At 43.3% G+C, this 14117-nt stretch overlaps 1 protein-coding gene across 1 annotated transcript in view; it reads right to left on the reverse strand.

Moving 5' to 3' along the window:
- The window catches only part of ATF3 (activating transcription factor 3), a 33235-nt gene extending 22457 nt beyond the window's left edge, over positions 1 to 10778 (reverse strand). The window contains exon 1 of the mRNA XM_053383229.1: positions 10257 to 10778. The gene's annotated coding sequence lies outside the window, so the exon portion shown is untranslated. The remainder of the gene's footprint in view (positions 1 to 10256) is intronic.
- Positions 10779 to 14117: the final 3339 nt, after the last annotated feature.

Raw genomic sequence — 14117 nt, forward strand, 5'->3', positions numbered from 1 at the left:
ATTTTCAAAAGCAGTTTAAAGATTATTGCAAAACTTAAGGACATAATGGGAAATGGTGTAGTTTGTCATTAACTAGGTACAATATAGCTCTGTGTCACAATTTATGTGCGTGTTCAATTCCTGGCATCTTGCATTAAAAGGATCAGGTAGCAGCCAATGGGAAAGAGTTAAGCCTGAGACCCTGACCTGCCAATCACAGTAGACAGTGCTGGACTGGATAGGCCAATGTGTGTTCACATTACCACCTTAGGATGCAGTGAGGCTGATGTTTCTCAAGTGAATTTTACATCTCTTTCCCCGCTAGCTGTTCACATCAGCACAGCTTCATCAGTGTTAGATTCATTTATGTTTTTGTATCCTCCCCAGCGGGGACGTGGGTGGCGCTGTGGGGTAAACCACAGAGCCTAGGATTTGCCGATCAGAAGGTTGGCAGTTCGAATCCCCACGATGGGGTGAGCTCCCGTTGCTCTGTCCCTGCTTCTGCCAACCTAGCAGTTCGAAAGCACATCAAAGTGCAAGTAGATAAATAGGTACCGCTCCGGCGGGAAGGTAAACGCCGTTTCCGTGCACTGCTCTGGTTTGCCCGAAGTGGCTTAGTCATGCTGGCCACATGACCCGGAAGCTGTACGCCGGCTCCCTTGGCCAATAAAGCGAGATGAGCGCCGCAACCCCAGAGTTGGCCACGACTGGACCTAATGGTCAGGGGTCCCTTTACCTTTTATCCTCCCCAGGAGTGTTGACAGACCAGGGCTGTTTTTTTCACACTGTGGCTAGAGACGAATTAGGAGCAGCGCAAGGACTTCAGTCAGTGTGAAGCTGGTTTGAGAAACAACACATCAAACGGTAGTATTTTATAAGAAAGTACAGGATATCATATGTATTTAGGATAATGTGTGCACGCGTGAATTCAGTTTAAAAATCCAGCACTGGAAATGCAATGAGTGCGCAGTAAATGTGTGAACTCAGTCTTGGTATTACAAGGCACCTTCGTACTTCCAAAGTTTTGGAATGGAGCATGAGAAGCTTTGCAGGGATGGGGCACTAGATATCATCACTGGCATCTTGGATTAAAGGATCAAGGGTTGGGGAAATTTCTCTCCTTAAGACACTACAAGCTGGGCTAGGTGGGATCAGTGTTGTGACTCAGTCAAAGGCATCTTCCTGTGCACTTTGTACAAAATGTTAGCATTACCATTAATGTGTTTTCTGTGGGAATCATCGCATTTCCCCAGCTACAAGATCATTCAGTTTCAGTGCAATAACCCTGCAATAAAACCTTGAAGAATGACATTTGGACCAAAGTGTATTTAATGGGAAACAAATGTGCATTTGTTTATTTTTTCATACAAACAAAAGTGATTGAATGGGAAGTAACTTTCTTGTTCGGTCATCTTCTGTGTTGCAATAAATTTCTGTCCCAGGCACACTTTCCTAATAGCAAGCAAGGCCCATCAGACACAGTGGGACTTACTGGGCACGTAAGATTGTTGTTAACCAAGAAATTATTACAGAAACATAAAATTTATATGGAAATGTTTGAACTGTTATTATCCTCTGGGTTTGTGGAAGAGGTTTTCTGGTTTTCAAGAGGAAGGTGGCAAACTGAACAGGCTTGTTCTTTCCCTGAAACTTTCCAGAGACTTTTTATCACATGGACTTTGGATATCTACATAGCAGTGGGATTAGTAAAATGGACTGTGATTACAACTTCAGAGCAGTTGTATGCTATTGGGTGATCCAGTCAACAATTGGCTAAAAAGTACTAATGCAATCGGGAGTTTCAGGGTGTGATATGTAAGAAGGTAATATTCTGAAATTCAACACATTTATCTGGGAGTAAACCCCGCTAAGCTGAGTGGGACTTTCTTCTGAGTAGGCATGCATAGGATTGCACTATAAGGGAAGCAAACTGTTTTGTTTTGTTTTTTAAAAAGAGACATTATGACTGAACATAAAAGATGCTATTCTTAAGTGTGTGAAGAGAAAAATATTAATGGGCTTGTGAAAGAGGTAGAGTCATATATTTGTGTAACACAGATTATACTGATATTAATTATACCTGCTAAAGAGATCCAACAAAGAAGCCTATCCAGGAAATAAATAGTATTTAACCTGTTGGGAAATGTAAATGCTAAGCACAGCTTTAAATGATGACTCAGATTGCAAATGCAGATTGAGGACACTTTTTGGGTGGGGAACGATTAAGGCTAGTTTGATTCTGGTATGTGATTATAACAGGACGTGAAACAAAATACTAAAAATCACTTTTCCTTCTGAGAATGACTACTGCTTATGAAATTGTGAGTTATCATCTACATCAGGCATGGCCAAACATGGCCCTCCAGCTGTTTTGGGACTACAACTCCCATCTTCCCTAACAGGATCAGTGGTCAGGGATGATGGGAATTGTAGTCCCAGAACAGCTGGAGGGCCAAGTTTGGCCATGCCTGATCTACATTCTGAGGATCTCAAAAAATCTGCTATATTTTGGTAATATGCAGATTTATTTGAAAAAACTAGTTGAAAAATTAATTGGTTTAATGGAAGGTGGTCAGTTCAGGCAGCTGACAGCCCTAATAAATATACATAAGTATATTGTATAAGTATAAATATACATCAGTTTGACATCTCTGCCATAGATGCTTTCGATAAAGGGTATTCCTGTCCTAGGAGAGGGTGCAACTTGCCCAGTTTGCAGGATGCAAAAAGATTCTGCAGGACAGTTCTAGTTAGCTCTTGGAGAATTCAAAGATAATTTGCTAAAGAAGAGCAGGTTTTAAGAGCATTTGTTATTATTATTTTCTTTCACCATATCCTTCATAAATAACTATAGCAATATTATCAACGCAGTGGGGGTGTCTTTCAATAGTGGTTATGTGATAATCTGACACAGAACATAAAAGATGGCAGGAAATTGAGGATCAAGAGTGTCCTGAAATTTCACTTAGCTAAGTCTCTTGCCTTTTCCTCCAGTTTCAAAGGCTGGGAGAGGGAAATGGACTGCCTTAACTTTCAGTTTCCTGGGTGTTTTATAGCTTTGCCATGAACATGTCCAGATAGGAATGAAAGAAGTGTGTGTGGAAAATAAAACAAACACGAGTTGTGTTCTACATCTGAAGATCAAAGATTGAATTGCAAGCTCTTTTCTCCTCTCCCCCCCCCCAAAAAAGTGAGGGGACATGTGCATCTGCCCTGGTCCACAGCCTGAACTGATTAAACTGATGAAGCAGGGTGCAAGACTTTTGCCTACCTCAGCTTTGTAGTACCTTGAAGGGGACAGTAATGTAGTTATTTCCTTTATAAATCGCTTCCCATGAAACATCCTGAAGCAGTTCGCCATAAAATCAACCAGAAAACCATGTATAAAAACCATTTGAAATCCAATGCAGACTCCAGATAGCCATCTCCACTTGAAAATTATCCTTGTGATGTGAAATACAGCGCCGGCCTTCTTCCCCAGAGCAGTGGCGGGTTTATGGTCCATGGTGTTTTCTACACAGCCCTTTTTTGAGGGGCGTGGGTAGGGCTATTCCTTCATTTAAATAAATGTGACTTCCATCCAAAAAATACAACAGAGCTAAACGCTTAAGAATGAGGTAATAACACAGATTATCCCCCCCATTAGATTATTAAACAGTTCCTTTTGCTTGTGATGAGACACATATAGAGGTAGAAAGAAGACACGAGAATTCATCAAGGGCAATTCATTGTCATGTTTCAAAGATCTTCTCTCAGTTAATTATGTTAATGACTGGGGGGGGGGATCATCCACCACAAGGGACACTACTTTTGTGCATATCTATAAATCCTCAACTGCCCTAGAGCTTCTGTGCAATGGGTTGGGCCGGCCTTCTCATCAGGCAGAGTGAGGCATCTGCCTCAGGTAGAACATGTTGAGGATGGGGATGGAGACTTGCTAGTCATCCTCCTGAGTGACCCCACCCATCCCCTTCTGTCGGAGGACCACCATGTGGGGTTTTGTCCTTCTGCAAGCACAACATCTTGTGCCATCCCTACAGGAGCCTTGCGCTGGTCAGCCTGGAGACATCTCTTGCTTCGTTAACAGCCTTGAAACCATGGGGTTGCCTCCAAGGAGCAAAAGCTGGGGATGATTTTAATCGGGGGAATTTGTGTTGGAAAAGGGATAAGCTGAACCTCCTTCTCATAGCACCATGATCTTAACTAGGGATGGGGGGAGAAATTCAGTTTGGTTTGCATTTAAAGGCAAGTATTAAATCTAAACTTTCCGAACCAACCTGAGAACCAAACAACAACCTGCCGTCCTTTGAAGCTTGCACTTCCCCGAATTTTGTGATGTTTTCCTTGTCTCATGCAAATATCTGAATGACAGAAGCAGCGCTCTTGTTTCTTTTAAAAGTTCTCTGCCAGGGTCTAAAGAACCTGGTTCTTTGTTTTCAAGGGCGTTTAAGGCTCCTGTTACTCAGACAGTCGACTCCCCCCTTGCTTCGAAAACTGGCTTTGAAACTGAAAGGAGTTTTGAAAGCAGTTTGTGTTGTGATCATGGCATTGAGGGGGAACATCCTTTGTTTAAGAGAAACTAGTATTAAAACCCCGCTTGGCACAAACGAATTCTCCTTTTGACTCTCCTAGCAGCGCAATCCTACGCATGTTTTACTACAAAGTCAGCTTCACTATGTACAATAGGGCTTGCTCCCTCCTGGGGGTGCATTTAGGATTGCAGTATTAATCCCCATCACTTTGACCCATATATTTTAAAAGGCAGCTTGGTTGCCCTCCTGCTTACTGCCGTCTTTTATATATTTCTCAGCTATCATCATCATCATTATTGAATAATAGTGGTTTTTCTAGCACCTGTAATTTGCAGGGAGCCTTTTGACCTTTCTTATCTTCAGCTCGGTTTAATTGTAGCTGCGCATTATTGTATATGGTGTTTTTGCTTCGTGTGGGAGCAATTAAACCAAAATGAACAAGGTAAAGAAATGCCATAAAATTATTTGCAAATTAAAAGCGTGACAAATGTTTTCCAGTTTATGATAGCATAATAAGCAGAATGGTCACCAAGCACTGGTACATATTTGAAAGATGATACCCAGTCTTGCTTCTTTTAGTTTAAACCAGGGAACCAGGCAGAGGGTCTTCTCGGTAGTGGCGCCCGCCCTGTGGAATGCCCTCTCACCAGATGTCAAAGAAATAAACAACTATCTGACTTTTAGAAGACATCTGAAGGCAGCCCTGTTTAGGGAAATTTTTAATGTTTGATCTTTTACTGTGTTTTTAATATCCTGTTGGAAGCCACCCAGGGTGGCTGGGGAAACCCAGCCAGATGGGCGGGGTATTAATAATAATTACAAAGATGAAACTGGAGAAAAGGATATTAAAATGCATCTGCATATGTGCTGCCTTCAGCCTATAATTTTCCATAGCTATGCAAAGCAGGATGTGTTGTTTTCAGGATCCCACATTTTAGTACTTCATCAAGTGCCCTAGAATTGTCTCCCATCTGAGAGCTGGGGAGCAGTGGTGGCAGCAGTTAGTGGATAACTTAGGGGGATGCAGCTGGCCTACTTTGTAGGGCAGCTGTGCAACAGCTGCACAAGGAAGAGTGTAAGCATGTTCTCGTAGCCTTCCCGCTTCACATGGGTGACTTTTCTCATATGTGAAACAAAATAAAAAATTGCACACGAAAGCTCATACCAATAACAAACTCGGTTAGTCTCTAAGGTGCTACTGGAAGGGGGGAAATTATTTTGACTACGGCAGACCTACCTGTAACTGTTCTCATTTGCGTGAGAGAGGGTTACAGAAGTGCTTCCTCACCCCAAGATCTTGTGGATTAGGAGAGGAGAAAAATGTGAGGCCCAAGGCTATAATTACCATGACTACACCAGGATTCTGGTTCTTGCACTCTAGATTTCAATTCTGTCCATAAGTTTTGAACACAGATAGTTTTACTGTACATCAAGGCTTCCATTCTCCAGCTGCTAAACCTGCAGTTGGTGTTTACTTCGGGCAGCTGATATGTACTTGTCTCTGATACACACACACACTCTCTCTCTCTCTCTTAGTTTGCGCATTACTCATAGTTTGAAAATCACTTTTGACTCCTGTAACGTAATTATGTTAATGTCAACTGAGTCACACAGAAACAGAAAGCTCTGTATATCAAGACTTGGTGTCAGTTTCTGAATACAGTGCACTCCTGTACACAGGAGGAGGGGACAAAATTGCCGGATTGTGAAAGTCATGCTAAATTACAAGCCGCGGCTCAGAAGGAAGGTTAATTTTAATTCAGGTTCACTGCAATTACCATTTTGAAAGGAAGCTCAAGCAACTTTTTCCCATTGGAGGTAGATCGATTAAACAGCAGGGAAAGTTGGGACGCCTCCACCTTCTTGCCAAGCGATATTTGCAGAATAGGGTTCACAAACTGGCAAAGATAGGTACTGTATGCTTAAGCCCACGGATTTCAACAAGCATAAGCCTGTCCAATTCTAGACTGCAATGTGGCTACACAGGCAGGACTATTCTTCATAATCAGCTATTGGTGCTGAGCAACACATTTCAATCCTAGGCACACTTACCTGGGAGGAAGTCCCAAGTAATGGAGCTTATTTCTGAGTAGACATGTGTAGGATTTCACTGCACAGCAATGTATTAATTTAAACTAAACCTATTAATGTCAAGTAGCTGGCTTTGGAAGATCTCTGAAATGTGCTAGACTGATACGTTTTTTGGTTCTGTAGTACAGTAAGCCTGCAACTTACGCAGGGTTCTGGGGATCGTGCCTGAAGGCAAAACCGCCTAAAGGGTCCAGTGGTGGGTGGAATTGTCAAATTCTTTTTTTCCTGGACACCCAACCCCTTTTCCATTTTTGGTTTTTTTATTTTGGGCAAGTGTGGAAAGCTGAATTCATCCATTACATGGGCACAAGTTGTGGGCTTACTGCACATTCTCCTCAGAAGGAAAATGAACGTGTAAGGGTTGGCATGTCTGGAGAAGTGGTGCGTACAAAACCCCATTATTTAAACGACAGTATCCTGTGGAATAGGTTGCTTCAATAAATTGACCTATTTCTGAGTCACATGGTGTCAGTACTTTCTTTTTCTTTTAAATTGGTTTTTATTAAAGATTTTCTGTGACACAAAGAAAACAAATAAACAAGGAAAATTGCATACAGCATCTCCGCTTTCAATTCCTGGAGTCATACAAATAAAGCATACTGCAACAAAGCTCTGGACCCTCAAATCTCTCACAATATAGGGCTGCCATATGTCAGAAACAGTGTCCGGGTGAAAATCGCTAAAATGTCCAGGAAAATCCAGGCATGTAGATTTTGGTGAATTTCCTTAAATTTCCTTTTATGAGATTTTGGGGGAAACACTCAACAACTTTGGTTTCTGGATTTTCACTTTTTGAAATACAGCAACCCTCTCACAATGCCAATAAAAATAAATAACTATATAAATAAAGGATCTACGCATGAGACGCTGACACAAAAACCCTGCACAGACACTATGCAACAGAATGAAAAGATCATTATCCCATCTCCTGCAACCCTTTCCCTCCCTCTCTCTCTCCCCTCTTTCCCCCCAATGTCCATGGCAATACTGAACATAAATGCAGTGTCCATATTTTTAAGGCAAAGACCTTTTCAGACCAATAGTTCCCTTCACAAACACACAGATAAACATGTCATGTTGTTGTTGGCGATGGTAAGCAAGTACATATTTTCTACATACAGAGATGGGTGTGTGAGTACAGTGGTACCTCGGGTTACAGACGCTTCAGGTTACAGACTCCGCTAACCCAGAAATAGTACCTCAGGTTAAGAACTTTGCTTCAGGATGAGAACAGAAATCGCGTGGCGGCAGCGGGAGGCCCCATTAGCTAAAGTGGTACCTCAGGTTAAGAACAGTTTTAGGTTAAGAACAGACCTCCGGAAAAAAATTAAGTTCTTAACCCGAGGTACCACTGTACATGTAGGAACTAGCCTCCTGCACAAAAGTAGGATTTACATTCACTGCTCCGCCTACTTTTGTTTCCAGCCCTAATCACTACTTGCATGTGGCCCCCAGAAGGCTGACAAGAAAGGAATGCGGCCCTTCAGCTGAAAAAAAAGTTCCTCTCTAAATGTAATAGCCATGAGGGTTGCCAGGCAGGATCAAAGCAGCAGAATCAGATTTCTACCTGGCCCTACCACTCTGATCCCAACTAAAAATCTCTTCCCCTCCCAATCTACTGTTTGCACATCAGGAAGGTGTCCTCCATTGGCACCAAGGGGTGTGTCCTTCCCTATGCAAACAGCAGTTGGGGGGGAGGGATTTTAAATAGGGCATTGGGAAGGAAAGAGCTAAGCTCCCCCTCCGCACACACCCAGCTGTGCTTCAATTTCACTTGTCCGTGTACGTCAGATCTAAAACAACAGACTGCAACGTTGAGTGAGTAGAATTCTCCCTTATTGACTATTCAGAAGAATAGTCATGTCTGCCAAACGTAAAAGACTTAAGGTATGTTCATTATTAGTGGCTTGAAGCAAAATAAGGTCATTCTCTCCCTCTCAAGTCTTGGTCGCCATAGATCACGGTTAGGCAAACTAAGGCCCGGGGGCCATATCCAGCCCAATCACCTTCTAAATCCAGCCCATGGACGTTCCGGGAATCAGCATGTTTTTACATGAGTAGAATGTGTCCTTTTATTTAAAATGCATCTCAGGGTTATTTATGGGGCATAGGAATTCGTTCATTTCCCCCAAAAAAATACAGGCTCGCCCCCACAAGGTCTGAGGGACAGTGGACCGGCCCCCTGCTGAAAAAGTTTGCTGACCCCTGCCATAGATCATGGCCACACATCTCAAATTGGTCGCAATCAGACCATGCCAAGTCACAAAACGCACCTGGAGCCCTGGGAATTTTTAACACTGGAGAGAGGGCGAGGGTGCTTTCACTGAAAGCGAGGGACATTTTGGGTTTCCTTGCCCCTGCAACATGTAAACCCCAAACACCTATTCGTTAAGCTGCCACCTGACTTGCATGCTCATCTGTACCTATGCGATGGCCATTATGGTTTTCCTCATTTATTTTTATCCCCCCTTTCTCCAAGGAGCGTAACATGTCATATATGGCTCTCTCCCTCATCATTTAATCCCCACAACAACCCTGCGAAGTAGGTTAGGCTGAGAGGCAGTGATTGGTCCAAGATCACCCAGTGAGCTTCGTGGCCAAGTGGGGATTTGAACCCTGGTCTTTTACATCCTTGCCTGGCACTTTAACCACTGTACCACACTGCCTCTGTCCACAGTCCTGCTGATTCTTCCACATTGTTTTCTAATCAGATTGAAGCTGGTTTGAAGAAGGAACACGTCCAGCAGCACTATTTGTCATGGAACCATTGGATCAATATGGATTGTGGCTGTTGTGCAATGACTGCGTTGAAAATTAGCAGTGGGAGCACAGTGGATGTGGAGTAATTGGAAAGGTGAGCATACCCATACAGAGATTTAACAATGTGCTTCACTCGCTGCCACCAAAATCAGTGGTCCTTTTTACAAATTTCCTTAGGCTGCAATCCTATACACACTTATTGGAGGGTACACACCATACATTTGAAGCACAGGACTTGCTCCAAAGAATCCTGGGAACTGTAGTTTGCCAAGGGTGCTCGGAATTGCAGCTCTGTGAAGTGTACGCTACAGTTCCCAGGTTTCTCTGGGAAGCCATGTGCTTCAAATGAATGATGCGTACACAGCCTGAGCTCCATTAGACATAAGACTGCACACTAGAAATCTCAGTTCTCAACTTTTGACACAGCTCAAATACAGAATATGTCTATTTGGTATTGGTGAAATAGCGGCATGCATATGTTCAGTGATATTTAGTTACCCCAAAAAAGCTCATTGATTTGGAAACTCCCTCCAGAGCATAAATTCCCACCCACCCACAGCAAAATGATTGATGCCCTGACACAAAGAAACATTGAACAAAAGCAAATTAAGCCACTTCAAACAGATATGTGGAAACTCCTTCACAGGTCCTGGGTGACACCCCCAGCTGAATCTTGTGAATGCCCCTCCAAAACTCATGAGATTTAACCCTTGTGAATATAGCTTTACAATCTGACCATCAGTGTTCATTTGCTAATTTCAGGAAAGGGGGGGTGTATATTTTCAGGTATTTGCAAAACTAATCTGCGATGGTCAACATTCAGTGTTCACCGTTAACGGTCCCAAGCACTATTCACACACACATACAAGTTTACATGGATGTATATAGTATTACCTGGGAAAGTTGAGAGATGAGCCAGTTCCAGACCTGAAGCAGCCCTCGGTCTCTGGGAAAGCTGAGCTTCTCTCTTTTAGCCTGACTCCTCATCTCTCTTTCAAACCTCTCCATCTGCTCCCTTAGCCAGAACCTCAGTTAATGACCTAAATCTCCTTTGCCCCCCAGGCACCCCCCAAGTAACCAACTGTTGTTACTAAATTAGGTGGGAATATGAAATCATAGCATAGGTGACTAATATGCGCCCTATAATTCTCCACTACCCATGATCTAAATATGAAGCAACCGCATCATCTCGACCTTACCAGTGCGTGAGGGGCTGTATTTCACAGCAATGCCCTTTGCTCAAAAGATAACCTACTAGGGACAACATCTGTCGTTCGAAACCGGTGAGACTGACATGAGTTCTAAATATTTTTGTGTGATCCCCTGCTCCTCTAACTACTTAAGTCATTTTCTGCTTTTTAGTGTGTGGAAATTTACAGCCAGCGGCTCTTCCTTTACAATACAAAGACATGCCATAAACAGCATTTTTTTTTAAAAGGGGGGAAAAGAATCACAATGTTTAGAAAAGAAAAGGTCATGTTCAATTACAAAACTAGTGATAAGGAAGTTATTCTTAATTAAGTTAGTTATGAAAGAGGCAGTGTGGTGTAGTGGTTAGAATGTTGAATCCGTAGGAAGAGGAAGGCAAGAGTTCAAAGCCCCACAATCATAAGGTTCCCTATGTGATTTTGGACAAGCCCAACTTACTTTGCCTAACCAACCTCTGAGGGTTGTTGTGATGATGGAAGGGTGGGTGGGGAGGGAGAACCATATATGCCTCTCTGAACTCCCTGAAGGAAGGATGGGATAGAAACAGTAATAAATCATAGAATCATGGAATCGTAGAGTTGGAAGGGGCCTCTGAGGGTTATCTAGTCCAACCCCCCTGCAATGCAGCAATCTCAGCTAAAGAATCTCTGACAGATGGATGCAATACAAACAATTTTGATTGTATTTTTAACACTTAAGTTTCCAGAATCGGGAATGTCAATATTACATGTGGTTGTTGTGGTGTCTTCTTCTTCTGTTGCTCATCAGCATCTGGTATTCAGTGACCTACTGTCTGAACATGTTGCACAGAGTCATCACAACTAGAATTGTCCCTGAATTTGTCTAGCCAGTTTGAAAAGTCCTCTAAGCTTATGACCAGTACAAGAGGGGAGGCTCACCTGGCAGTGGAACGGGAATCGCACACCTTCAGGCACCAGGCAAAAGCATTCTTTGTTAAAGGCCTTTGGCTTTTAACTACCTATGACATTTTTGCCCCAGTGGGATGTTTCAACCTATTTTGTGTGTATGTGTGTGCCTTGTTTTAATGAATGTGTTTGTTTTTTTTGCTTAAAATATCGTAAGTCACTTTGAGTTGCCATGGCAAAACAGTGACTTATTATTCTTATTCTTAATGTGGCAGCCATCCCATAAAACAGGGATGGGAAACCTGTGGCTCTAGAGATGTCGGATTCCAGTTCCCATCATCCCCAGCCAGCATGACCAATGTTCAGGGATTATGGGAGCTCTAGCTCAAAAACATCTGGGAGGTCACAGTTAATTAATTATATGCTGTGCGAAACAAAGTTTTCTTTTTTAACAGCAGCATATAAACAGAAAAGCATCAGTTTGGCCTGGTCAAGAGGCCTTTGGGTTTTCTACTCATATGCGACAAAGCCATGGCATGCTTATTTATTATGGTTACATCCTACCTTATTCCAAGGATTTTAGGGAGTATTTTCCCTCAGGCTCAGTCCTCATAACAACCACCCTATGAGGTAGATTAGGCTGAGCAATATGGAGTGGCTGGCCCAAGGCTGTCCAGTAAGCTTCATGGCTGAATAGGGAGTTGATCCCGTGTCTTCCTGGTCCATGTCCACCACACTAACCGCTGCACAAGAGTAACACTGGACTTAGGTGCCCATTGGGATTCTCTACTGCAAACATCTGTGACACATTTGATTTCAACCATATTATATAAGCAAGCCCTTGAGTGGTTACATACACAATCCAGCATGACCAATGTATTCTTGGCATCACTCCCAAAGTCAGTGGAGTTTTTGAGTTATTACGGAATGACGGTTACAACTTCATCTATGTTGGACAATATTGCTTTCCTCTCACACACCACAGTATTACAGTGTGCGATAGGCACACAAATTCCTTTTTAATTCAAATGGCCCTCATAAAATGAGAAGGGAAGGGATGTTTATTTCACATAATATGGATCTTAGGCTGGCTGTTCAGCTACCTCCAACTGGTATGAAGAACACTGTTATCAGAAAATGTAACAGGCTTTTTAGAAGTTAACACTAACCAATGTAGTTTACAGCACAATCCTATACAAGTCTACTCAGAAGTAAGTCCCAAGGAATTCAATGGACCTTACTCCCAAGTAAGTGGATATAGAATTCTAGCCATAGACTACAAACAACAATTTGTGTTCCAGACAAACTATGGTTCCTATCATTTCCCCTTTCTTCTGCCTTCCCCGAGAACTCCCATATACTATCACTTTAACAACTATTTTATATGGCATCAGACTATTGGTGAATCTGGTTGAGTACGATCTACTTTGATTGGCAGCAGCTCTCCAAGGTTTCAGGTACAAGCTTTTCCGAGTTCTACCTGAAGACACCAAGAACTGAATCTGAGACCTTCTGTATGCTAGACAGATGTTGGACCACTGAGCTACAGTCCTGCCCTTCTGAGGGTAGCAAGGCAACACCCCAAGCCATGATTTATTGGTTTGGGTTTCACATCAAACCATAGTATGCCCAAAGGGTGGAGTACAAAATAGTTTCAAACCGTGCTTTCAGGTCCTAGTTTGATTGCTGCATTTGCGGCCTTATGGTGGAAGGTGCTCAAGAGCTTCTAAGTAGAGCACAGGCCTGGGAGGATGGGGATCTGTGGACTTCCAGATGTTTTTGGACTCCACAACTCTCTTGACATGCCCAGTGGTCAGGGAACTGTAGCCTAGGAATATCTGGAGGGCCACAGGTTCCCACACCAGGCACACAAGGACAGCGTATCCCTGTATTTTTTCTCCAACTACCAAACAATGGGGGCAGATAAAAGAGGAAGGCTGTTAACCTCAGGCTTGTATGTTTCCTAGAAGCATCTGGCTGGCAACCATTGGAAACGGAATGTGCAATTAAACTGGGGCCCTTGGTCAGATGCACAAGCCACTTGCGTCCCTTATAACCAGGCTCAGATTAGGCCAATAATCTTCTGAAGATTAAGGCTTTATTGTATGATTACATTTCTATCCCACCGTTTCCCCAAGGAACTCAAGGTGGTGCCCAGTATTATCCCCACTCCCCTTTTCATCCTCACAACACCCCTGTGAGGTGGGTTAGAAATGAGGGGGCAGTGGCCGACCCAAGGTCAACCGTCGGGTTTCACGGCTTAGTGGGAATTTGAACTCTGCTTTCCCTCAGCTCCTAGGCCACCACTCTAACCAGTACACCACACTGTCTTCCAGAAGGTCTCTCATCCAGGCACTGAACAGACCCAAGACCTGTAGTCATATCCTGTTGCTGTTTTTTAATAAATTTTAACAAGGCTGCTTTCGTTTTTCGCTTTTAAAAAAAATCTCTTCATTGGGCACGTCGTCTCCTTTAAAGGCTCCTGACGGCCGCTTCCTTCTGCATTCGGAACCCAGAGCGGAAGGGAAAAGGTCACTGTCCCTTTAAGGGCGCCGCACGCCAGCGAACATTCCAAGCTTTCCCCGTCCCTCTTTAGCGCGTCACCGGCATTCCGGGAAGAGGTCGGCGTCGGCCCCTCTCCGTCCTTGACAAGAGGGGCGGGCGGCGACTCCAAACAAAC

This window comes from Podarcis raffonei, chromosome 3 (genome assembly GCF_027172205.1).
Source record: "Podarcis raffonei isolate rPodRaf1 chromosome 3, rPodRaf1.pri, whole genome shotgun sequence".
Taxonomy (NCBI): domain Eukaryota; kingdom Metazoa; phylum Chordata; class Lepidosauria; order Squamata; family Lacertidae; genus Podarcis; species Podarcis raffonei.